At 42.2% G+C, this 27,466-nt stretch overlaps 1 long non-coding RNA gene across 2 annotated transcripts in view; it reads right to left on the bottom strand.

Moving 5' to 3' along the window:
* Nucleotides 1–27,466, bottom strand: part of LOC147023490 (uncharacterized) — a 153,521-nt gene that overhangs the window by 107,657 nt on the left and 18,398 nt on the right. For both annotated transcript variants that reach the window (XR_015060214.1, XR_015060213.1), the window contains exon 4: nt 16,847–17,066. This is a non-coding gene — a long non-coding RNA (uncharacterized LOC147023490). The remainder of the gene's footprint in view (nt 1–16,846; nt 17,067–27,466) is intronic.

The following is a 27,466-nucleotide window of genomic DNA, read 5'->3' as shown; positions in this document are numbered from 1 at the left end:
ATAGGACGCCTAGTTTAACATCCAGCCGAATAATGGCGTGCACACACACTGATGAAAACCGGCATGACAATTTATAACTAGGTCGGGATTCAAACCCGGGCCAGACAGCTTAGAGGCGAGTATGCAGACCTCTAGGCCATCCTGGCAGCCCTCACCACCATACACCACAGTATCAAATCACATGAAGGGAAATGAACAAGCTCACCAAAGGTTGTGTGTATGTTGGAAGGAGCATTAGACCGGTATTTAGATAAATTGGAATTAAGAATCTCGGCCGTATATTTGCATTAAGTCTCCGGCAAAAGCATGCTTCCGCCAAATTCTCTACCCTCGGTTTTGGTTTCGTTTCCTTTTACAAAGTTATCCAAATAACTTTGACTCTTTCATTATATTCCGAGTCTGGAATGCTGTGTCAGGGTTACCGCTCACCCGCTTAACTCAATGTTATCTACCGACTGCCTTTCTGCAAGGACCGAAGTGCCATCGGGCCCTTTTACACTCAAGAAAACCAATCCAATCTAACAAAAAACACGAGGGGTCCACGTTTTGGGATCATATGGGTGTGTTGTTAATATATGCAAAGCGAATTGTGTAATCAATGGCATTTTTGGCAGTTGCTTAATATATTTATCAGTTTTTATTTCCTTGCAGAAACTCAAATTGCAACAAGTATTACAATGTTAATCAGGTTGTTTCGTCACCCAGCATTCAGTTGTGGATGTTAAAAAATCTGCGTGCACCGTACCTTTCACAAAAGAGCAGGTCGTTAGGTGCCTGTACCTTGGCCAGCTTATACATGCCTGCCCAGATAGACAAGGGGGCACTGCATCAGCCTATATGAGGAACTGTACACAGTACTGCATCGAAATGTGAATCCTGTCATTGGACAAGGTAAAAAGAGATAAAGGTTTGACAATGAAAGCACACGTTTTATATAATTCTTCAGACAGCGCTACTTTAAAGGACATCTTTGGTTGAGGAACAGATTTGACCATTTACGGAATGGATACTAAACCATTTCATTGCACCAGAAATATTTGCAGTAATTGCATTCATTACACTTGGGCATTCTCCTGCATTCTCCTGCATTCCTCCTTGCATGAGTCCATCTCTTTGCCATCATCGTTATATGTCCAATTTTTTTTCACTACTGCATAGACATTGTAAAATACCATGGTCCAAGTGCTACCTTACAATCTGCTCTTTCTCACAAATCAGATCTTAAGGAACAGGCTTGTCGCTACCCTTGAAAGCAAGAATAACTGAGGTATGAAAGGTAATTATCAATTGAAATGTTGTCAAATGACTAATTGTTTGGAGGTGATCAACTCAACAACTGTTGTGGAAATGAAACAGCCAAGGAACTACAATATCCACCGGGTCTAGTTGCAAAGGTTTCAACATTGACAAGGAACCTGTCATCCTTAGTGGAAGAGAAGTCCATGTACTGCAGAGAACAATCTGCAATGATTGACAGGGTAGGTGTGGGGGGCGGGGGAGGGGGAGAGGGATTGAGGACCTTTGCAGAAAAGTCAGTGTTAAGATATTCAACCTTTTCCAGATCAGTATCAGACATGACTCAGCAACAGCAATGTGTACTCGATACTGACTTCACCAGCTGCGACCATGCTTTGGAGGATGGTAAGAGACCCAAGAGGTTAAACTGCAGGTAAGTTTGATGCTGTGCTGTAGATCGTCGAAGGACTGATACACACTGATGGTGGTGGGTATGCGGACCTACTTTCGGTTCACATCTGTCGAGCTTGCCTTCCAAGTGGAGAATGCAAGCTGCTTTTTTCACCATTGGCTTGATACATGGCTCAGTGCATGAGGGTCAGGATGTTGAAAAATAAAAAAAGGACACTTGGAAGCATACAGGAACGAACTGGTGAGGGAGAGAAAACAATCTGTTCAGGAAGGAATTCCAGAAACTGTGGATTTCAGCATTTGATGAGATAATGGAGCAGCATGTGAGGGAGATAGCAGATTTCAGACCAGACCAATCTGCCTTTCCAAAATGCCATACACGTCAGCGCCTTGGCGGCTCTGTGAAGACTGACCATAAAAGAAACAAGCACTTTCAAAAGGACAGGATCAGAACAGCCAAGAGTAGTGGATGACGAACAAGACGTGCTTGAGGGACGGTTCGATATGACTAAATCTCATAAAGAATGACTGCCATTTGGAGAGATGTGAGTAGGAAAAGAGAAACTGAGTAGAAGGGCAGCCATTTCAAAAAAAAAGGCCTTCACTGCAACATTGAAACTATAGTTTGAGGATGGACTTTCAGTTTATTGACAAGGTGGAACTAGAAGTCTCCTTAGATTATAAATACTAGAAGCACCCGCTCCCTACGGGAGCCGTCAAGGGTGTCATGTTATTATATTTATGCCTATTTTACTCCAAGGGGTCCCAGGATTACACACCCAAAAAATGGTTGTGATCGGTTCAGCCGTTTTTGTGGTACATGGGAACAGACAGACGGACAGGCGGTGAATTATAGTGCGATAGAACTGAGGGATCGAGAATGTCATATTTGAAATCCTGTCCTGAAAGACAGCAGCAAATTGCTCAGCTAGTGAAAGAGAAGAAGTTAGTGGAAAAGAAGTTTGTAACTTATTTAGAAGTTTATCAATAAAACAGAATTAAACCTTGATCTTGGAAAAGTTGTTTTCAATAACGGAAAGATAAATGGGACTTTTTCTGCAGCAAGAGATTTCATACAATGGACCGTTGGTGTTTTTACAAGTCAGATAATTATTATTAGCCACTGTTTGAGTTTTGTTGAACTTTCTTTCCAATTTGCGACAAGTTATTTTAAGAGTACAAATCAGCATCAAACTACGGAGAGCGCTTGCATGATTTAGGGAATCTAATGATAAGTGGAGACGATTGATCCAACATTTGAAAGCATTTGATATAAAAATTGAGATCATCTGTTCAGTATGATCAGTGAGTTGTGAGAATGGTAACCATTTCTTCCTGAACTATCGAATATCTAGAAAGTTAATGTTACTGTGTGTCACATAATTCAATGGATGGAAAGGTTGAAGTAAAGGAAGGGTAAACGAAATGAATGAGTGATCAGATAAGGTTCCCCAGTGATGGTGTTGTTATGAACCTACACAGCTACACCACCACCGGGACAACATCTGGGTCTGCAGTGCAGGAGAGAGTAGCCAGGTAGGGAGACAGATGATTTCGGAACATCTTGTGTGAGAAAGGTTCTTGTTAGACAGATAATATCAGGAGATGCAGAGGATATGACGTAGATAGAGAGATCAGAGAAGTTTATTGATAGCACTCTGATGTTAGAGACCCATAGATTGAGGGAGAGAGGAGGAACAGAGACTGTGTGAATTGGAGCTTTAGGAAGATAGGACGATGATGGTGACAGATGGTGTGGGGAGGGGGAGGGGTGAGGGGAAGAGTGGAAGGAGCATGAGATTGGGAGGAAGGAGCTGGGGAGGACTGATGAGGGGCTGGAGAGCTTTGGTGAGGTACTGGTGAGCTCTGTGTGAAGGCTGGAGAGCTGAGATGAGGGATGGAAGAGCTGAGTGGGGGAAGGGATGGCAAACTTAAGGGAGGGGTGGGAGTGCTGCAGCGATGGTGAGGGAGGGTTGTAAGGAGTGATAACAGAGAGGGCAGGAGTAGATGTGGAAGTGATTTCAACTGGATACATGCAAGCTTGCTTTTCATATAACATGGTGCACAATTTTTCAGCCCAACTTTCAGCTATGCAATACTTTCACATGGATTGTACCCTGTGTGGAAAAGTGCACAAGTAAATGCCCTTAAGTAAATAATTGTTTTTTAATGATACATAAGAATTGGGTTTTAGTATTGGCAAAGGACATGAAGAAAATAGGAAGGGACACAAAAGTAGCAGGAGTGGGAAAGTCAAAAGGAGTGAAGAGAACAAGAGCGGAGATGGGAATCGGAAAAGAAGATGGTGAGAAAAAGAAAATTAACAAATTTCTTCATGATTACATAGATAAGCACACAAAATACTAATTACCAGCACGTGTGGGATGAAATAAGGAACAAATAATTAAGCTTTGAGGAGAGGGGAAAGAAATAAAGAAATTTTTAACATAAGAATGTGAAGAGTAAATGAAAACAAAAGGGACATTTCAGGATAGAAATCAACACAACAATGTAAAAATTAACAGTTACAATAGGTGTACGCAGAATATTCAGGCCGGTGGATGGAACCTTTGAAAGAGCCTGGTATGAATCACTTGCTTGCCCGAGAAGCTGAAACTGGCAACCGACACTTATTATGACACTCATTATGACAAAAATGTTTAGGCCTTTTGCACATGCGGTGTGTATGTGTGTGTGTGTGTGTGTGTGTGTGTGTGTGTGTGTGTGTGTGTGTGTGTGTGTGTGTGTGTGTGTGTGTGTGTGTGTGTGTGTGTGTGTGTGTGTGTGTGTGTGTGTGTGTGTTTACAGTGATTCGGTTCTGCTCACTGGGCACACTTTTAACCTGCCGTTGCTAGCACGAAATCTAAAATTCAAATAGTCTTTTAAACATAATTTTGGGCATTTCGACGAAAGAGTGGAAATTTTTGGATGGTTAACCACAATTGTTCTGTTCCTGAATGCAAATCACACTTGGGGAAATATAGCAAATACGAGAATTATCCGAGGATGAGAGGAGTCGGGTTTGCACCACACACACGAACGGATGCTTCTCCTTTCACCAATGGATGCAAAAATCCAGTATAATTTCTCTCCTGGCCGTGGAATCAAACAAGAAATAAATACTTAATCATGGCAGTCACAGCCCACACAACTCCCACTCCCACTACCAAGCTGTTAGCCGTTCCATGCTACAATCCTTATCCAGCAGATATGATACACATCCAGGCTACCCCGATGGACATCATTACCAGCAGTTTCTGTGCGAGCATACCGAGCAATCTAGTCAGGTCAGGTATGAGAGCATGCGCTGGAGCAACACGTTTCTGCGTCTACTTTCCACCGGTACTCAAGGGGCCTCTGTCTGGCCATGCCCCAGGCAGATGCTTGGCCCATCCCCATCTCCTGAAGATGCTAATCAATCTGCTGCAACCACAAGGCAGGCACGTGGGCAGCTTGTTGGCTTCCTCCACCCACGAGGCTCCCACACTGAGCAGGATCAGCACCAGAAAATACAGGTAACAAATCTCATCTGAGTCTCTCTCAACAAATGCTCGTTGGACACAAAGTCTGACCAGCAATAGCCAAAGATTCTCCGAAGAGACCGAGTACTGAAGGAGTTAAATATCCATCTCAGATCCTTGGTCAGAGTCCAAGTCTCACATCCGTAGAACAAGACTGGAAGCACCAATAACTTAAAGACTCAGACTTTCATCCCATAGGTACTGACAGCACCACCACCCCATGATCCAGTGAATCCAGGACTCCCCAGGCCCAACCCAGACGTCGCCCAAACAGGCACAGAGAAGATAACAGCATCCAAGATGTCAATGAAAGCTTGCATCTTTGTTTTGATCTAGAAATCCCAATGGCTCAGACTTCTCATTCCTAGAGGGCCCCCATAATAGCATCCAACGTCTCTGCAAAGATGACTGCATAATCTGCAAAATCAACGTCAGAGATCTTGACATTTCCACACCGTGCACCACAGCTTGATCTCTTCGATATCTTCCCCAGAATCCAGTCCATACAAGTGCTGAAAAGTGTGGGGGCCAGTCCACACCCCTGACAAACTCCAGGAACAACTAGAAATGTTAGAAATGGAACCACCACACCTCACATCACTCTCTGTACCAGATAATCGTTCAGAAATCAGATGAAACACTTTTGGTGGCACCCCACGAAGACCGAGAATCCTCCAGAGAGCATCCTGATTCACTGAATGGAATGCTTTGTGGAGATCAACAAAGGCTCTCAAGAGCACCTGTTGAAACTCTTGCCTGCGTTCAGTTAGGACCCAAAGAGCAAGTATATGATCAATCAATGACCTCTTTGGTGTAAAGTCTGACTGCTCTGGGTGCTGGTGCTCAAGCAGATGGTGGCGAACCCAATCAAGAATTATCTGAGCAAAACCTTGCCCGGCACTGAGAGCAACATCACCCCTCGGTAGTTGTTGCAGTCCTGATGATCACCCTTCCCTTTCCAGAGAGTGTCAACAAGGCCTCTCCTCCAGTCAGTTGGGATGACGTCTGCTCCAAACAGAGCACAGACTACATGCAATGACGTGAGTACAGCATTTCCACCAGCCTTGAGAAGTTCAGCATGGATGCCACAAATCCCAGGAGTTTACCCCCTTTCATCTGGTTTACCGCAGCCTGTGTTTCCACAAAAGAAGGCGGTTCACAGTTGATTGGAGGGTGAGCAATAGGGATAGTAACACCCCAGACATACAACTCAACAGCTGGCGGGTCAGACTGATACAGCCGCTAAAGTAACCGGTCCATTTGGCCTTCACTTCAGACTCCTCTCTCAAGAGCCCAACACCCTCTGCACTAACTGCAGTTCACCGAGGGACAGGCTTTGAAGTACACAATGCATGAATTCCTCTGCAAGCAGGACGAGAATCACTTGACCACAGGTGATGCTTTACCCCTTCACACATTCCTCGCACATAGGCTTCCTTGTCCACCCTCAGCGAATGTACAATTTTATGCCTCAGCTCCCAGAACAGCTCAGCTCTGTAATTCAGCCTGGTCCTGTGACTTTGGACAATTGTATCCAGTGTTCCTTGGGAGACAAAGTTCTTCCTCACCTGACAGTGGGTTCTGAGACAACCACCAGCAACATTAAGGATGGTAGTCTTGAAGGCACTCCACAACTCCTCAGGATCCCCAAAAATACCCAGACCCCCCAAATCTCCACTCAGCCTGTTCCCAAACTCCTCAACTACCATCTCATTCTTGAGCTTGCAAACATTCAGCCGAGGCTGGGATGGTACCATTCTCCTAGATTTAAGCTGCAACTTCAGAGTTGCTACAACAAGCCTGTGGTTGGTATTGAGGAACTGAGCACTGCTGTAGACCCTTCAATTCTGGAGCATCCTCCAGCATCCATCAATAAGCACATGGTCAATCTCCTTTGCCACACCACCAGTGTTGGAACACTAAGTCCAGCAATGAGCATGTGGGCGCTGAAACCATGAACCAGCCACCTGAAGTCCATGACTTCTTGAAAAGTCAAGGAAATTGAGCTATTCTGGTTCATAGTTTCAGACCCATGAGGACCAACACATGTTTCCTAATCAACCCTATCAGTGCCACTCAATGCATTGAAATCTCCCAACACTAGAAGAGTATCTCGCCTGGGGCACTCCTCAACCTCATACTCGAGCACAGCATATAATTAAATGCCTGCTTCACAATGACATCACTCGCCTCAGTCGGAGTTCCCATAGAGACCAGGGAAATGACACCCATGGAGTGTTGAATCCTTAGTCTCATAATATGCTCATTGACTGGTGTTACCTCAATTATCATGAGTCAGCTTTTAGACACAGCTACAGCAATTCCTTGGGCATGGTAACCATCAGAGTGACCAGACAAATAGTAGGTGTAACCACCCACCATGATTTCAGCACTATCCGGTCTCCGAACCTTTGAGAGTGCTGCAATACTGATGTTCAAACACTGGAGCTTAGATGATAGCAGAGACAGGTGATCATCCTCTCTTGGAGTGAGGACATTCTTGGCACCCAACCAAAGAGAACGCCTGAGGTTAACCTGAGAAGACCGCCGTCTGGTGGACGACACCTGAGCACGGCCCTGACACACAACACCACAACCCAACCCAGGAAGATTACTCCATGCTTTTCCTCCTATCATCAAATAATGGGGGTCCCGAAGACTTTTCCCCAATCCCATCATCCGGTGAGCTGTCTTGTGAAGGGCAGCTGCAAATGAGGTACTCCCACTGAGTGGGTTTTTAGTTTTCTTTGTGTTTTGTGGAGTAAAGTGTTTTACGGTGGCCGGAGTGCAAATCTTGCCACCAACCTCCAAGAAAAAGGTCACCCACTGCAAGAGGGCGTCCGCAGACACAGTTGGGCACCACCTATGGATGGCCATGGGCTCACAGGGAGCTCCTCCACCCTTTAACAGGTTTTGTTTTTAATCCTGCTGGGTGTCCATATCCATTCGCCCTTCACACCAGGAAATCTGGTGGGGGAGAAGGTTTCGTCGCAGACTACCCAACCATGAAACAGGTTAGTACAGGTTTACATGGTACATGCAGCAAGTCACAAATCTGATCTGACAAAACAGTGTGCCAATCTGGGGTGGATTACATAATTTTGAAAGTCACGTATTATTGACACCAGGTTCATCATTTTCACAACCTAAGACACCATGATTCATTATTTGATGAGTTTACATTAGCAAGTTAAAGATGTTTTGCCCCATTAAGGTGATAGATATAATTATAGGCTACCTACATGTGATGAACATAAGATAGTGATATTTTAAACCCTCCACCCCCTTGCATTCCTCATTCCCTTCCATCCTCCTCACCACTTCTTACTCCTAACTACCTAGTCCCAATTTATGCTTTGCCTTCTCCTTCCTAGTCCTCTCCAAACCCCTTCCTTCTCCTCCTTCATGTGCAGCACAAGGCTGACTGTAGCATCATTGGCTGGGAACACAGCTCTGCCACTGATGCAATGCCCATGTTACCAGTTCACTGGTAATCATTTTGTTGACCACGGAAGGATGACAGACTGAGACAACCCCACCTGGCGTTAATTCTAACATCCCGACAGAGGCTTGAACTCAAGACCCTAGGATCTTAAGCCAGCCACATTAACCGTTAAGCCAACACCAGACCTTGATCCCCTTCCTTCTATGCTTATTCTCTATGCCATTTCCTTTTTATTCCCTTTGACCATATTTGTTTCTCTCATTTAACTCCCGCTACCTCCTCTCCAATAATCTAATGAGCGTCATATGTATAATATAGCCCCGAAAAAATACTTACCAGTGCCCAATCGGTACAGATTATTATTCCTCCCCCTTGCTGCAGAAGACTTCAATTTGTTATCAGGATAACTTAAATAAAGAAAATACAGAAAGACCTGACTTTTAAAGAACCATTTTGTCTACATAACGATTTATATGTCCACGTGTAGATGTGACATCTTCTTCAAAGCCAGGCAGAAGGTTTAAATGGGTATAAGATGCAGTTACAAATCATGGACAGCAGCCAGTTCCTTTTTATATTCAAGGCAGATGGTAAACTTTCAACCTCTTTTTAGACTGTGAATGAATATACATTTTTATCCATGAACTTTAATTTAAGAGATTTAAGAGAAATGTTCTTCTGAACTGCTTTTCCCTTTTATTAAGCATTTATCTCAATTTCCCATTCCTTTTTTATATATGTCCTTTCCTTTCCTTTCCAACTGTCCTTCCTTTTTCTAAACCTTTTTTCCCCCCCAAATTTCAACATCTTCTGTCTTGCAAAGGCACATGTTGATGGCTGCTATATCAGATTACCATCATCAAATAAATCTCTCTATATACGATGACGCAAACAAGAAGTGACGTGTTTAATGGTTTCACTTAATCACAACCGGTTGCCGACATTGCCTTATCATCATCGGCATCATTTCCCTAAAAATGGTTTACAAAGCCACTCATGAGGTTGGACACGTCAGTTCAGTTACACCATTCATATTCACATGATGTTCCATTTCGATTAACTGTACCAGCTGAGGTTAACTCTACAAATAACGGAAATATGCAAAAAGGCTATTAATAAGGGGCCAATGACGGCCTCACTTGACTCGTCAATTTAGTACACTGCATTACAAAAAGCCTCCCTCAACATGGTAGTGGGGCAGATAAGTGTCACAATCGACCAAGTGGTGATACAACCACCAAAATTTGCATATACATTCCATTTGGGTCACTTATTAGGAGAAAAAAAAATGTTAGCCACATGAAAATCCAAGATGGCCGCAATTTTTTTCAAGATGGTCGTCACTGAATTACGAATATTCCATCGATTAGAAATTGACAGAGTTGAGGTTGACCAATTTTAATGCTCTTGGTGTCAATTCAGATGTTTTTGACCATGCCAAAGCCGATCTTGCATATTTCAGACCTCTCGTATGCTATATTTTATCGTGTCTGTCTTAATCCATTTTTCTTACTCATGCTCCATTCTTTTTCCTTTGCAGATTTTAAACCAACATAAATTATGTAATAGATTAGCCAAATTATTAAAGATAGCCAAATTGGAAGACATTAGCTTTGTTGTGGCAAAAAAGTTTATTTTTGAAAGTCTGTATTTATTAAAGAAGGAAAAATCATTACAGATGTTGAAAACCCCACTTGGTGGTCAGTTCTTAAACTACTTGTAGATTATTGCAGATTTCAGCACAGTTAGGAGATGCAGTTGTCATAAAATTTGTAGAGGATAGAGTAGTGTGCCCAGCAACTTTTAGAAAAGGGTTTTTCACAACATCAGCTATGATCACAACCTAACTGTGAGAACAATGAGCACATCATTTCATGGCACCAGCATTTCCATCTTCCAGCATTCAAGTACAGCCAATAAAGGTAGACATGTGTGAACTGCTAAAATCAGAGAAGGTAAAGCGAGGACTGTTCCAGAGCTGCTTGAATATTTCACAAATAGAAAACTAGCTTACTTCACAAAGAAGAACCCCAATCCTCCTCCAGCACAGGCCCCAGATTTGTCTTTGCCAGGTCCTAGCTTGCCAAGACCACATCTGACACCAGAGTATGAATGGCTTGAGAAGGTGACTCTCACTGAAGAAGAAGATGATGCTCTCAGCATGAGATGGTCAGCCCATCATGCATCACAGCAGAGAAGCAAAGAGTTTGAAGTCAGTATCACATCATTGTTACCTCTGCTTCATGATGAAGCTCATTCTATTGCCACTATAAAGCATGTGATGGACAATGCCAGAAACACAATGGCATTGTTAAATCCCTGACAAATACCTGTCATTGCTGCAGACCAGATACTCTATACACAAGCCAAGCAGATACAGTGGCACTGGCTGGAGAGTTATGGTGAGGACAAGTTTGTGATCATGTTTGGAAGATTGCACATTGAGATGGCTGTATTTAGGTCAATTGGAAGTGTTCTTCAAGGCAATGAATAAACAAGTGCACTCACTGAGGCAGGGGTGGCCTTATCTGGTGCTGCAGGGTCCTTCTTGTCAGCTTCATGCATCACAAGAACACATCCAGCTCATCAAATAAAAGCAGTCAGTCTCTATAGGCTTATGAAGATAGCATGCACTGACAACTTTGGTGAAGCAGTTGAGAACTCCGTTGAAGTGATAAGTTTTGAAACTGCCATGAGAGATGCAAACTTCAGAGCCCACAATTTCAGTTCTGGTACCTTGTTCTTGCAATGGAGTCGACTATTCTGACATTGATATGGTCATTCAGAGAAGCCAATTTTGCACTGCACTGTGAGGCACTGTGTGAATTAATACTGTACTTCTTCACCAACAACATGAACTATGCATGATGGCTTCCAATTCACCTTGGAGATACGATGTCCCGTAAACAGCACCACTATTCAATGGCTAAGGAGTTTCACAATGGAAATTTTGTGGTGCACAAATCTTGCCGGGAGTTCTCAGCACTGGCCATCGACCAAGCACGTGAACAAACCAATACTGTCATAAAAGGTGATGGGGGGGGGGGCAATCGGTGTGACTGAGGATCCATAAGCCCTCAGAAGGTGGATGGTCGCTGGCCATGAAGTGAGTCATCTGGTTGCTGAGTACGGGGTAGCATAAGGTGCTGAAGATGCAATAGAAAATGCCAGTCATCTGGAGCGAACAATGCAGGCACAAACAGTATTCCTTGAGAAAGTAGGAAAGCTAACCAAGGTACTTCACAACATGGGCAATCCTTTCAAGGAGTCAAGTGACTTGCTCACTTTAGACACCAAGGACTAAGAAGCACATACTACGAGAGAGGCACAGGCAGATTCTGTCAATTTATGAAGGGACTAAAGTCAAGAACAATTAATGTTCTATAAACCCCTTAAGAAGAACAGGATTAACTTCTTCAAGAAAGAATGCATTGCCAATGATCCCGAGCACAAGGCTCGTAAGGAAGACTGTCACCTCTTCTCACAGCTCTTTATATCATGCCAGAGCAGGCAGTGCAAATTAAGTGAGTTCTTTAAGTATGAAAACCAGTCCGTTTCTTCTGCTTTGAGTGACAATGGTAAGCTAGAAACCTGGCAGAAATCTCATCTTGTTGAACTTCTCCAATCCCAAGTGACGATACCAGAGACAGAAGCAGAAGCAGATGCTATCATCATTGATGGCTCAACATTGGTAAACTCTCTGCCCCCACATACTGTACATCAATAACATTTGATGACTATGCCAGAGTAAATGTCCTCCCACGTATACAAGCAATTTCTGCCAAGTTCAAGAGAACAGATATTGTGTTTGATGTGTACCATCCATCCAGCTTGAAACGAGGAAAGGGAGTCAAAAGGAGGGTGACAGGAACTAACGAGATACCAAAAACTGGCAGAGCTTCCTGCGTAATGCCAACAAGAAGATAGAACTCTTCCATTTTCTTGCAGACAGAATTTCTGCAATGCACGCAGAAAATATGATCAATCGTGACTAATGAAGAACTTCCACTCCGCGATCAAAAGATCATCTTGGACAATGTGGTTCCATGTACCCATGAAGAGGTAGATACATGTATTTTTGTGTATGCCAGGCATGCAGTAACAAAAGACAACAAAGTTCTCACGATCAAGGTAAATGACACAGATGTTGTAGTCATAGCAATATCTACTCCACCACCCTTGCCTTGCAGAAATTATGGATTGCCTTTGGTCAAGGAAATCATCTGAGATGGATTCCAATACATGACATAGTTTCTACAATTGGCCCTGAGAAGACAAGTGGAATCCTCTTCTCTAATGCCTTCAGAAGTTGTGATATCATGTCTGCATTCTTTGATAGAAGGAAAGAAGTCTGCATGGCAAACATAGAATGTGTGCAATGATGTATCAAATGTCTTCAAACAACTTAACAAGGATCTACCAACAGTTGGAGTTTTTGACTTTGAGATCCTTGAGAAACTTGGAGTCACAATATATGATAGGTCCAGCACTGCGACAAATGTGAATGATGCACAGCTGGAACTCTTTGCTTATAAGCAGAGGTCATATTAATCCTTGCCACATACTCGAGCAACCCTTCTGTAACATTCTAAGAAAACTTCCTTCTCGGCATGATGCAGATATGGAGTCAGTCAACAGTGTGCCAGCCATAAATTCAGAGTCCTGCAGATTGGGGTTGGATATAACAAGCTGAGGTTTGGCAGATCTCCTGGAATACCCTTCCACCTATTGCTCCAAATTGCCAAGAACTGATAAAATGTGGATACAAGATGGAATGTGATGGAAGGTGCAAATTGTATCACTCTGGTCTCACCTGTACAGCAATATGCAGTTGTACATGCCTGGACTGGTGGGAACAATCTTGAAAGGATTAGTAGGGGTTTAATTCCATGTCTCTATAAATGTTAAAACAAAGTTGTTGAGATGATTAACATTTGCAAAATCAGTTTCTGCATGGTCTGAAACATCAAGGACACCAAGATCGTTTAAATGTGTCAAGTTCTATAGGTCAAAATGGCATGGTCGTCAATGATCGGTGACCATCTTGAAAAATGGTGGACATCTTGGATTTTCAAGTGGCTAACGTTTTTTTCTTAATAAATGGCTCAAAAGGAGTGCACATACAAATGTTGGTATTCGTATCACCTTTTGGTTGATTGTGACACAAAAATGGCCTTAGCTGCCTCATGATGATCCATTCTGCTCTATTCAATGAAATCTGAGATTATTGCACTCCAACAGGCTTTTCAATTTCATCTGTCCATCTGATCTTAGGTCTGTCTATCTCCATTAGATTTTTCAATTTCATCTGTCCATCAGGTCTACCACTTCTTCTTTCATGGACTTCTCTAGGTTGCCAATTTGTAATACAGTACAGTACTTTACTTTGGCGTCACTCTTTCGGGGTCACTCATGCAAGGAGTTCAGAGTGCGAGTTGGCTGGAGCTGAAAGTCAAAAGGTGGAACTGATCTGGCAAAGCGTAGCACCATTGGAGGCAAGGATCCTAAAGGCGTGAGTCCTTGGACCGTGTAAGCTGCTGACAGACGTGATTTCGCGAGACCTCAGCCACCCTGGAGTCCATCTCCCACCAGTGGGCATCACCGCTCCGAGGGTGCCATTACTTTCTCCCCGTTACCTCCCTCCTTATTGTTTCTCTTTGCTTACAGGTTAATTTATTCCTTTGCTTCCCTTACTCCCAACCAAAACCCTCCATTTGTACAGTACAGTTTTATGCTGAAAGTTTCATCCAAATACTATAATTATCATATACTATGTGTTTTCTGTGTCTTATCGGAGCCTTCACGATTTGTGCTGTGCCTCTTTGTTGCGTATTTATTATCATATAACTGTTCAAATTATTGTTGTCTGCCAATGATTTATTATTTTCTCTGTCATCATTTATTATTAAAACTGATAATACTAGCATGGGAAATGGGGATGCTTGCACATTGTCTGCCATTGGCGGGGAAACTAAATAGGTAGCATGACCATTATCTGGGAAGGGAACTGGCAATGGGATGTCCTGCCAATTCAGCCAATCAGCATTTCCCCTTTCTGAGGGGGGGGGGGGGGGAGTCACAACTCCCCTTAACTTAAGACCTCATTGCATGATCACTTAACTTTTGCTAATGTTTTCAGATATTTGTGGGCAAGTTAGACTGTGGCTCAAAATATAACACTTGTTGGTTTTAGTGTCGGTGAGTGAATTTAAGCACCGCTTTGTGTTGGTTTTCCAAGTTCCAGGGAGCGACCGGGTCATTCCATAAGATGCGCTTCCCGCAAGACGTGCTCTTGGCTTGCAGTGCGGATGTGCGAATGCCACAGATCAAAGGCTTAGTTTGGTGCTCTCTGCCAATTGCTCAACCACTGCTAAGTTGCTCATATGGAAAGCAGCTTTACCAAGCACACAAGCACACATCACTATCTCAGTGGAAAATAGCCTGTGTCGTATCTACATCTTGATGCTTTACCACCCATTAGGTCCAAAAATGGTAATAGTCAGTTACGAAAAACAGTCATATATAACCTGATATCTACCAAAATTTGGTGCAAAATGTTGTGGACTAACAGTGTGCAAATTTAATATGTGGTTGTTAATTAATAAGAAAGCTTATTTCCTTGCTGTCCCAATGCTTTTGATAATATACTGTACCTGGAGCTGAAAGAGCAAAACTACAAGCTCCACAGCACCCAAGATGGCACTGGAACCACAGCAATGTGATCAACTGCAAATTTATGATTATTGAGTGTGAATCGTTGTGTGGAATTGTTGAAGCTCCCTCTGCTTTCTCAGCCCTCCAACTGTGTCCAACAGTTGCCCCACTCAGTTCATTCCCTCTATTACCTTGCTCTTCCATGAGCCTCGACCTGGTAGACAGATTAAAATGAAATTTTAAAAGAGAGCTGAATGTTTGGTCGAGTGGTTAAGGATTTGTTTCTGTCTCCACTGGCTTGTGTGGGTTCAAATTGCATATCCGCTCACTCCCACCAATCAGCATTTTGCAAGCATAGGGTTGAGGGAGGCCTGCGTCCTACAGCGTGGACTGAAATAGGTTAGTTTATGGTTTACAGTATACAGAACCCTTGGTCCACTACCACCACAAGTTGGCTGAATACAGGTGTTTGAACATGAAAGCAATGGCACATGTTATTTAAGTTGAGCTGTAATTGAAGGGAGATTGTCACGAAGCAGTGGTGGGTTGATTTTAATACTTTATCTGCCATAGACTAAGTCCAAATGAGTCCTGAACCAAAAGAACATCGCAGATCAAACAAACGTTACAGCTGCAAGCAGACAAGCTGCTTGTGGTGTTGTTACAAAAGACAAATAAACAATATGTCTGCTGTTGAGATGTTGATTCCAAAAACATAAAATTTTCGATCAGAAGAATATATAGATGGTGTAATGGCCATCTTCCTCAAACCTTTGATCAGTGGAACTAGTGTGGATCAAGTCTGGATGGACCACACACCCCCTAAAATTTTCAGAGAATAATTTATCCACTTTTACTTCCAATAATTATATGCTGAACTGCCTACTGACAATCAAAGTTAATCTCTAAATCCAAATCTCATCCATTTCCGAAATCTGTTTGACAATGTCTTGGACTCATCTAAGAGCATGCTGGAGAACCACAAGACAGATCCAGCAAGATAAGAGGGTGATGTGGGTATCCAGGGGGTAGGGACCAACTCCTCACCACCCTCTTTTAAGGGGAAAAGGTCACATGACCAGGGATCACGACAGACCACGAGATGTTTACAAAGCTAAGCCATGCATTTGAAGAAAGTCAGAGCAAAGACATCCCTATATAGGCACTTTACCCTTGAGCACAAAGCCCATAATAATGGCTGGAATAGCTGAGAGATTTGAAGTCTGAGCCAGAACATAGAGGACAGACCTCCCTGCAATGACTATGCACAAAAATTAATGTTTTCATTTACATATTGCACAGGTACCGTACCGTTATTACACAGGTACCGTTATTACAATGAGAAAATTCAATATATGTACAACAAATACAGCAATTAAGTGACAATAAAAGCTACAAACACCACAAACATACCCTTTATCTTATCTAAACACGACACTTAACATTGCAGGACTGTCAGCAGGCAATATTATGGTTCCACATAGATACAGTATGCATGAAAACTGAACAGAATTGTATTAAGAAGAGCAACACAGAAATGGAGGGAAAAGAAGAATTGGGCAATTCACAGCATGTGTACCTCAGGTAAGGTCTGGTCAGGTGTGGGAGCATGTGCCGGAGCAGCGCGTCGCTGCATCCACTTTCCGCCGGTAAGTCAGGAGCCTCCGACTGACCATCCCCCAGGCATATGCCTAGCCCATCCCCATCTTCTTGAGATGCTGATCAACCTGCTGCAACTATGAAGCACGTGATCGGCCCATTGGCCTCCTCCACTCACGAGGCTCCCTCGCTGAGCGAATCTGGTGAGCAAGATCAGCATCAGGAAAACGAGCCACATGTCCATACATCCACAGCTGACACTCACGGACTATGCCGGTAATAAATCTCATCTCAGTCTCTCAGCAACCACTCGTTGGACACAAAGTCCAACCAACGATAGCCAAGGATTCTCCAAAGAGACCTGGTACAAAAGGAGTGAAGTCTCCATCTCAGATCTCTGATCATTCTGAGTCCAAGTCTCACATCCACAGAGCAAGACTGGAAGCACCAAGGACCTGAAGACTCAGACTTTTGTCCTCCTGCACAGGTACCGTCAGTGCCACACCCCATGATCCAGTGAATCTATAACTCCCCAGGCACGACCCAAACGTCTATTGTTCTATGGTTCACAGCTAGCAGAGACATAAATATCACTGCCAAGGTAAGTGAATCTCTCCATGACCTCCTCATCACAAACAGGTACTGTCAAGATAGCAGCATCCAAGATGCCATTGAAAGCCTGGATCTTATGCCTGGTGTTGTCTTAATGGTTAGGGTGGTGGGTTTGGGATCCTCAGGTCCTGAGTTCAAATCCCACTCAGCTGTTGAATTAATACCAGGTGGGGTTAACTTTGCCTGTCATCCTTCTGAGGTTGGCAAAATCAGTGCCAACATGCTTGTGTACTGTGTCGGAGTGGTGACCTGTCCAGGATTGTGGCCAATAGCCAAGGAGACTGCTTTGGCAGCACCAATGCTCTGCATAGAGTATGATCCCAATATCCTCCTCCTCCTGGATCTTAGTTTTTACCCAGGAAACCCATAATCCCAGTGGCTCCGACTGCTCATTTAGCGTCTCGAGGGCCCCCAAATTGATATCCAAAGTCTCCGGAAAGATGACTGCATCGTCTGCGAAATCAAGGTCAGAGATTTTGACATTCCCAAAATGATGCACCGCAGCTTAATCTCTCTGATATCCTCCCCAGAATCCAGTCCATACAAGCGCTGAAAAGTGTGTGAGCCTGTAGACACCCCTGACGAACTCCAGAAACAACTGGAGATAAGTCGGAGATGGTATCACCACATCTCACAGCACTCTCAGTACCAGAGTATAGTTCAGTGTACATTGGGAGTTCAAAAACTTCAAAGAATGAGATACACATGCAGTGCTGAACTCTCAATAACCCAATACACAACAAAATTAAGTATGTGGTGTATTATTATGCAAGGCAGATTAAAAAAAATACCTTATTTATACATCGGTTTGTTTGTTTTTTTACAAATATAATGATTAAAATATATTTTCTTACATATATATATATATATATATATATATATATATATATATATATATATATATATATACATTTAAATATTTTCTTACAAATATATAAAGGCATTTATTTTCCTTACTCATCAAATTTCATAATGTAGTGGAAAGTTTTTTTTTAATGGCATGACATGAACTATTGTGAGTATCTCATTTGTAGAACCTTTGTAACATCCCACTGATGTGTGGCGGCAATGACCTCATCTGAAGTATGGCAAAGGTGATGCATCTGGTAGAGGTCAGAAGATAATAAAAAGAGTCACGGTCTCAGCATACTATCATAGCCCAGAGTTACGTCCAGATATTTGCTGGTTTCAGAAACGATGTGCAGGGCAGCAGAAGAGCAAGTGTCGTTCAAAAGAGGAGTTTCCAATGATGGCACCCATGGCAAAATGTGTACACAGACAAGTACAGGCGAAGACAGCGCTCCTCTGCCCCACACCAAACCCCATGGCAAATGGAGACAATGCCATCTCAAAATTCCCTGGGAACACGACTCAACCAGCTGCTCCCACATTGGCTCACAAGCTGGCAGAGACAACATAGGCCCCAATCACAGCTGGCTTCAGTCTCTCATGACAAGACACAAACAGGTGAGAGCCACATTTGTTCCTTGCTCAATCACTCAACCATCATCTCTGCACCTTCAACTTCTCGACTGTCTCCCTCTGTGACCACTTCCCACCAATCAATGTCCTCAATCGATTTACACTAACTAAGCCATTGAAGAGCTTTTCTGGAAAGTGGCCGAGTGATTGGAAGCAAACGGTGGCTGTGAGTGGGAGGATGTCTAGCTGGGAGGATGTAAAGAGTGGGGTACCTCAGGGATCAGTACTGGGACCATTTTTATTCATAATTTACATCAACAATTTGGACAGTGAGGTTAAGAGGTGGCTTTCCAAATTTGCGGATAAGACAAAGCTTAGAGGTAAGGTAGATATCAGAGAGGGGAAAAGGTGGGGGGGGGGCTGTTAAGTATTCAGGAAAATGTCGATACTTTCATAGATTGGGCAAAATATTGGCAGATGCAGTTTAACATCAATAAATGTAAGGTGCTGGGGATGGGTAAGAATAATGAAAAAAGGGATTACATGATACAAAGGGCAATCTTTGAGCATGTCACACAAGAGAAGGATCTGGGGGTTGTAATAGATCTGGGGGAGGTGGGTGAGTAGACAGCACAATGCCAGACAGCTATAGGTTAAGCAAATAGGGTTTAAGGTTGTATTCATAGGGGAATAAATTGTATAGCAAAAGAGGAGGTTTTTTTACACTGTATTGGAATTTAGTGAGCACTCATCTAGAATATTGGCTTATTGTGTTTAGTTTTGGTTGCCACATCTGAGGAAGGACATAGCTGCCATGGAGAGGGTACAGCATAGGGTTACTATATGAATTCTGGGGTGAGCGAGACAAAGCTATGAGAGTGGCTGAAGGAGAGACAGGATCTATTAGAGAAGAGGTGATCATGAGATTATCTTATAGAGATGCTTCGGATAATGAAGGGTAGAGACAAGTGCAGAAATGTTTCTCAGCAGAATGGGCAGTGATATGACCAAGGACCACAGCCTGAAACTATAGAAGATAGGAGTTAAGACAGTATTAAGGTAGGGGTCTTTCAGACACAGTAGTTAATGGATGGAATGGTTTCCCGAGAAAGGTAGTGGCAGTAGAACGAGTAGATAGGTTTAAATTGGAATTAGATAGGTACTGAGATGGATTGGAAATTGAGCGGTACAGGGATATTGGCAGGACTTGTAAGTATCTTGTGTGTGGATGCATGATGATTTCTGGGGTTGGTGCAGCACAGGCATGATGGGCCAAATGGCTTTCTCTTGCACCAAAGTTCCTCGTGTATCGTTGTGATGTGGTTGTCATCGTTGCTTCATGTCCATATAATGTGGTGACCATGACAAGTATTTGTTATTGGGTGTGGTATGTCTCATTTTTTTACCAAATACATTTAATTTTTGTACCAGTCCATCTTAGTAGGGTGAATATACTGATTCTGGCTCACTTTCCCCCATGTTAATGATTGGGGGATTCTCAGCGATTCGTATTTTTTTCCCTAAAAAATAAACCCCCTTTTTAACCCAACCTGTTGAATTCTCTGCTGTTGAAATATCTAAAACATGTAAGTGAATGGAGATTATAATAGCCTCCCCTTTTAGCCGAGCACTTTTTTTCAAATAACTAATGCATATTATTTAGCTCACTCATTGAACCTATAAAGATTTGTTCATTCTCAAATTCCTTCAATAGTTTAATTTTCTTTGCACAATAATCCCCATCTAAAATATTTAAAAATAAAACATTTGAAAATCTATATTTTTCAAGATACCCCTTTTGTGTCATTATGAAATTATATACTTCTCTCAATGCTCTTGTTTGACTACCTCCTGAGTTGCATATCATTTTGAGATTGTAGTAAATTATTTTTCCATTGTTCAATTGATAACCATCAAAGTTTTCAGTCCATTCAAGGATATTTTTTTTCTTTACATCCTCTAACTTACTAGTTTTTAAATTGATTCACTTATTTGTTTTATTTACCTTTGTTTTAGTTATTTTTTCAATAAGACTTATTTGATATTTTTCACATTCATTATGTTTTCCATTTATATACCAAGACTGAGATTTTCTCCACTCTTTAGTTTGATTAATACTTGGTTCGACCATTTATATATTGTGAAAAAGGTGGCGGTAGCCCTTAATAATCCTAACCCATATTCTATTTAGTTAAAACTTGTATCCATATGGAACACAATCTATTCTATACACTCTATCATACAATATCCAAATGGAACACAATCTATTCCATTATATAAAATAAATCTCTTATCATCAAAGGCTCCTAATGCCTTTTTATCTACTTCTTCACTATATATCTTATGTTTATAACTTCTTATTGTATTCATTTTCCTATATTCTTCTTTCTTATTCATGAAACAATGATAATAATTTCTCAAAGTTATTGATTTCTTTATTACACATTTCTTTATTCCCTTTAACCTTTTATCAATCTATTCACCATACTTATAAGCATATGCCTTTGCTCTCAATCCAATAAACTCACTCATTACTTTTCCACCCAACTCATCCTTAAACTTACCAATAACCTTCTCATTCTTTTTTGAAAATAACTCGCTCTTCTTACTAAAATTACTTGAATCATATACTCCAATATTTTTCTTCATATCCTGATAAACATCATCAGTTTTTATATCTATAATAAAACTATCAGTGTCCATATACAACAATGAAACATTTTCACCATACTCTTTCTTTAAGCCATTATACAAATAATCATACATCAATATCTTTGATAAATCAAGAACTGCTGTTCCATTATAAATTGGTTTATCTATTACAATACTTTCCTTTTCCATATGAATAGCAGAAAAGTTCTCTGAAAAAACCTCTTCTCTCTCAAAACTTGGTTTATTTATCAATCTAGAAGCTTCTTTCCAGGATGTTGCTAATCTAATGTTTTGCCTGTTTCTAACATTCTCCATTGTCTTTCTAAAGACAGCATTATTCATCAATTTATAGATTGAGTGAGCTAAACAATATGAATTGGTTATTTGAAAAAAAGTGCTCCAAGGTTAAAAGGGAAGCTATTAAAATCTCCATGCACTTACATGTTTTAGATATTTCAACAGCAGAGAATTCAACAGGTTGGGATAGAAAGGTTTATTTTTAGGGAAAAAAATAGGAATCGCTGAGAATCCCCCATTCATTAACATGGGGGAAAGCGAGCCAGAATCAGTATATTCACCCTACTCATCTTGCTACATGCCCATCTGACCTGCAAATTCCCCTCCTTTACAAAACTAGACTTTCATACCAAACTACCATTGAACCTGTCACTTCACTGATGGTAGTTGATCAACATAACCCATATGTGTTACAGGACAGTAATGCAGATTATTCACAGTCAATATTTGCAAAAAAAATTTATTTCAGAAACATTTTATTTACTACTAACAACCCAGAATTAATTTTAGTAAAACGCTAATTTATTCGCCAAAAAACAATATCATTAATTTGTTTGTTCCCAGGAATCAAATGTTTCCATCGGTTATTTGTTTAAATTTGCAAAATGCAATTCTCATTGTGTCATGAATAATACACCACCGTAAAGGCTTAGCCGAGCACTAAACGTAATGACGTCCCAGACATAATGCCATCTTACTACACTGCCATCTTACTAAATCTGTCATCCCGATGATTTGAATCTATTATTCAACCCGTCACCTACAGAGTCAGAGAGATATATATATATATATATATATATATATATATATATATATATATATATATATATATATATATATACATATATATACATATATATACACATATATATATACATATATATATATATATATATATACGTGTGTGTGTGTGTGTGTGTGTGTGTGTGTGTGTGTGTGTGCACATATGGGTATGTTGTTCAACTGCCATATGGGTTGAGTGCTGGACACTGGGATGACGTGCATGCTCGTAGAGGCCTAGCCTAGTAGAGCCCTAGCAGCTAGATGTAACACCATAGTAAGTCCCAGACATAGCTCTGTGATGATCTCCCAGATAAAAGAGCATGACAGAGGGTCGGACAGACAAACGGTCGGAAAATGTGGGTACTTCAATATATTGTTGCGGTTCTTGAAAACCATACTCCTCCAAGGCAATGGTGCACAACATACAGCGATCCCAAGGCAGTTATTTCAATAATATTTGTTTAGTTAGTCCTTTCCATATGCCTAGTGGGTAAATGGGAATGATGCGTTGTGTAATTTCACTCTTTGAGATAGGTCTCACATGTCTCACTCTTATAGAAACTCATGTTTCTTCACTCTTTTTGATAGGTCTCCAATCTTCAATCCTTGCTTTCTTCCACTCCTTTGCCCCACTTTCTCTCTGTCACGAACCATGCAAGCGCACATGCACGCGCGCGCGCGCGCACACACACACACACACACACACACACACACACACACACACACACACACACACACACACACACACACACACACACACACAGTGCAAAGCACCAAGTAAAGCACAGTGAGTGCCTCTTTTGCATATGCATGCCAGTTTCCAACTGCCATATCACCTCAGACCTTCATTCTGCTCACCCCGATGCTACGACGCTCACCACAACCACTCCACACGTCTCCCAAAAATACCGGAAACAACTTGTGTTCACATCTTCACTACAAACGCCGCAGTAACAAACCGCTCCCTCTTCGCCGGAACGCCACCATTACAAACCTCTCCCTCTTCACCAGAACGCCACCGTTACAAACCTCTCCCTCCTTGCCGGAATGCCACCATTACAAACCTCTCCCTCTTCGCCGGAACGCCACCGTTACAAACCTCTCCCTCTTCGCTAGAACGCCACCGTTACAAACCTCTCCCTCTTCACCGGAACGCCACCGTTACAAACCTCTCCCTCCTCCTCAGAACGCCACTGTTACAAACCTCTCCCTCTTTGCTGAAACGCCACCTTAGCAAGCCTCTCCGCCCTCGCTGAAACACCACCGTTACAAACCTTTCCCTCCTTGCTGAAACGCCACAATTACAAACCTCTCCCTCCTCGCTGAAACGCCACCGTTACAAACAACTTCTCTCTCTTTGCTGCAATGCCACAACCTACTCTCACCTATCTACAACTGCTGCAGCTGCCACCTTTTCATCGAACACTCACCACAGCCTTGAAGGACACTGAAGGAAAGAGAGGTGGGTTATTTTGGTGCAAAACTCAAAGTGCAAACGTGCACTGGAGTTCGTTTGAGGATGTACAAGTAGCGTGGGGATTTCCCTAAAATACCATGTTTGAATGGAGGCCAGCACACGTTCAGGCCCAGAGAGCACTTCCAAAATACTTCCAAAGCCAGGCCCCATGTTAATCTTCTTGGAGTTCCGATGCATGGGCAGGTCAATGAGCAAGTGAGGCCATTTATCAGTTTTGGGGTCTGGCAGGGTGTGGCTACGGTGTGGACCAATAGGGAAGCTGGAAATCACCAACAGCCACATTTGATCTGACTCTTAGCTCCTTCCCCACCCGGGGCTCATAAAAAGAGCAAACTCAGCCGGAGATGTCAGATATTGTCAGACCTCGCCAGGGAAGCAGACAGCAGCAGATGGCGCTAAGAGGGCAAATGTCAACACTGAGCGAGAACGCCACAAGTCAGTGTGGTCAAGCGTGGAATCACAATGAGTGACTACGAGAAGCTAGGGTTCTTCTCATCTCATCGACGCTCAGTTCAGCTGCATTCAGCAGCAACAGTTACACTTACAAATTCTCACACTACTCTGTTAGGGTCTCTTTCTCTTGCGCATCTTTCTCTACCATCTATCTCTCATCTCCTGTGGATGTACAAGAGCAATCGGCACAAGCAAGTCCCAAACAACCATTATTTTCAGAGCAAAGCCACCATTCTTGGCAGAGTTAACCTTACTGACTCGCACCTCATAGCTTTCTCTTACACCATGCTGCACCCCACGTTGCACTACACTTGCACCTCTTACTCCCACACCATAGACACCCTCAGTTTCTCTCTCTCTCCTTCCCCTTTCATAAGCATTTGGGTTGGGCAGGTCTGCCGACTGCACCAGGTATTGAGAGGTTGCTAATCCACCACTGCTTCTTATCTCTCTGGGCTATCTCTAACTTTCCTCGGGTGTGTGTGTGTGTGTGTGTGTGTGTGTGTGTGTGTGTGTGTGTGTGTGTGTGTGTGTGTGTGTGTGTGTGTGTGTGTGTGTGTGTGTGTGCCTGTCATAGCATAAGTTAAGAATGTATAAGCATATTCAGGGTAATTCTGCACCATGTCTTCTCTTGTAAATACTGTACGTCTTTTGCTGCACCCACAAATTACTTGCATTCCCCATGCTGTACATTTGCAATAAATCCCTTATTGTGCCACATAACTTTCCTTGCTTTGTTAAATAAATGTGTCTGTTGGAAATGTACCCAGCTCATTTTTGTCTTTTACTCCATTTGTCCAGTATTGTCCGTACTTAGCTTAGCCAGAATATTATACCCCAAAATCTGCTTAATAGCCGGTGCGTACTTGGCAGCTCTGCTCGGCTCCATCTGATATGGTAAATTAAGCAAGTACACATCGAGGGCATGATTCCCCGATAAGGCGATCACGTGTTCCTAGTTAAACAGTTGTCAGACGGAGGACACTGGGTCATATGGTCAAGTTATTGGCATTCGTGGTGGATTAGCGACCCACCACAACACAAAGTTATTTGTGTGCAATGGCCTGCGATTCCCAGTGAGTCCGGAGAGGAACCCATGCCAGTCCCTCCCTCGTGGTTACCCCATGACCCCGGGGCCGTGACATTATCGATTATACAACCATTATTGGTCTTATACACTTAACACAGTAAAATTCAAAACAACTAAAGCACTTTTGAAATAATTATATTTTAAAGCAATCCCATTTCCACAAAAAAAGCAAACAAAATGAAGTAATATAAAATAACTACTCATTTTCATAACAATATATTATTGCATAACTTAATTCAACAATAATACCTTCATTTGAATGTTTCTCTTCAAGTAAAATGACCAAAACAAAGTACTATTTCCAAACACCAACTATGCAAGTCACATGTTTGTCGATAATTTTTGTGCCACTGTTATACCCCACTGCTTTCTCTCCCGGCTACTTTCTAAAATTCCTAAATTGTGGCTCTGAAACTTACCCATTATATTTAGAAAACACACAGAATCATGAAAGCTGCCTGCACCCCCCACACACACACACACACACACACACACACACACACACACACACACACACACACACACACACACACACACACACACACACACACACACACACACACACACACACACACACACCAAACATTTGCAAATCAATCTGCTCATGTAAATGAGCTGCTTAAAAAAAAAATAAACATTAAGGTTCAGTAACATCGATAATCACATGTACTCGTATAAACAGATGTGACCGTGGTAATAGCATTGTCTGAAGGAAGGACAGACAGACAGACAGACAAGCAAACAAGAAGGCGTCAGGCGGTAGCCTGACAGGTACGACGAAAATCATGCAAATGATGTCACTCTCACCTTGACCTTTGAATATGGTTGCAATTTGATACCTATATCTTGAAGCGTTTCCAAATTATCGTCTTTTTGTCTTTAAAAAAACCCTGTACTTTAACATGGGCGACTTTGTTGCCATTGGAACAACATTATATGTCAACGTATTGCCGCCATTTTGGAAGTGTGTCATCTGTCCTCCAGCGCCGACAGAAATCTTGCATTTTAATTACGATCAGATTATCAAATCTGCTCAGAATTTGTAGGTGATGTTTTCCAACTCATTTGCGTCAAATTTGACGTCACATAGCGCAAGCACTTTTGGTCATATGTTTATACAAATGACGTCACCGTCACCTTGACCTTTGACATATATTGTCAAAAGACAATGACAGCCTCACTTTTGTCCTTCAGAATCCTCTAGGAAAGTTTGACGAAGATAGCTGAAAGCCTTCACAAGTTATCGCACTCACAGAAAAACATACATACACATATACATACATTCATACTTACATACAAACATACAAATGAGACAGACTGACATATGATGAAAAATTTCAATTTTCATCATAACAAACAAACTTTCATCATCACATCGGAGCCTGTTGCCGTGAGGCCATGAGACCTCCCTCCCTGTTGTATCGTGCTTGTCATTTTGATGGCGCGACTGGGCCAGAGGTCCATCCGTGGAAACGAGGACAAAGCACTCAGCAAAAACCTCGAGCCAAGCCGAGCCAACAAACGAGACAGGCAGACATATGATGAAAATTTTCAACTTTCGTAATAACAAAAAAAATTAAAAAGTTATGCTCATTAAGCCTGCACAATATTTGCCAACCTAAAGTTGTTAATCCATGCCCCATCCTTTTTTAATGCAGAGTGTCAAGCAAGGAAGCAGCATGTACAATTTTTAAAGTCTTTAACTTGCCTCACCTGGGATTCAAACCACCAACGAGCTAGACTCAGAGCAGAAAACTTTAACCATTACGCAACCAAGTCTGGCAGTACAAAACATAAAAGTCACACATTGTATG

Source organism: Eptatretus burgeri, chromosome 7 (assembly GCF_056783735.1).
Source record: "Eptatretus burgeri isolate ZD-2024b chromosome 7, Ebu_testis_v1, whole genome shotgun sequence".
Taxonomy (NCBI): Eukaryota; Metazoa; Chordata; class Myxini; order Myxiniformes; family Myxinidae; genus Eptatretus; species Eptatretus burgeri.
Note: the sequence above shows the minus strand (reverse complement) of the source record. Positions and strands in the feature narration are given on the sequence as shown.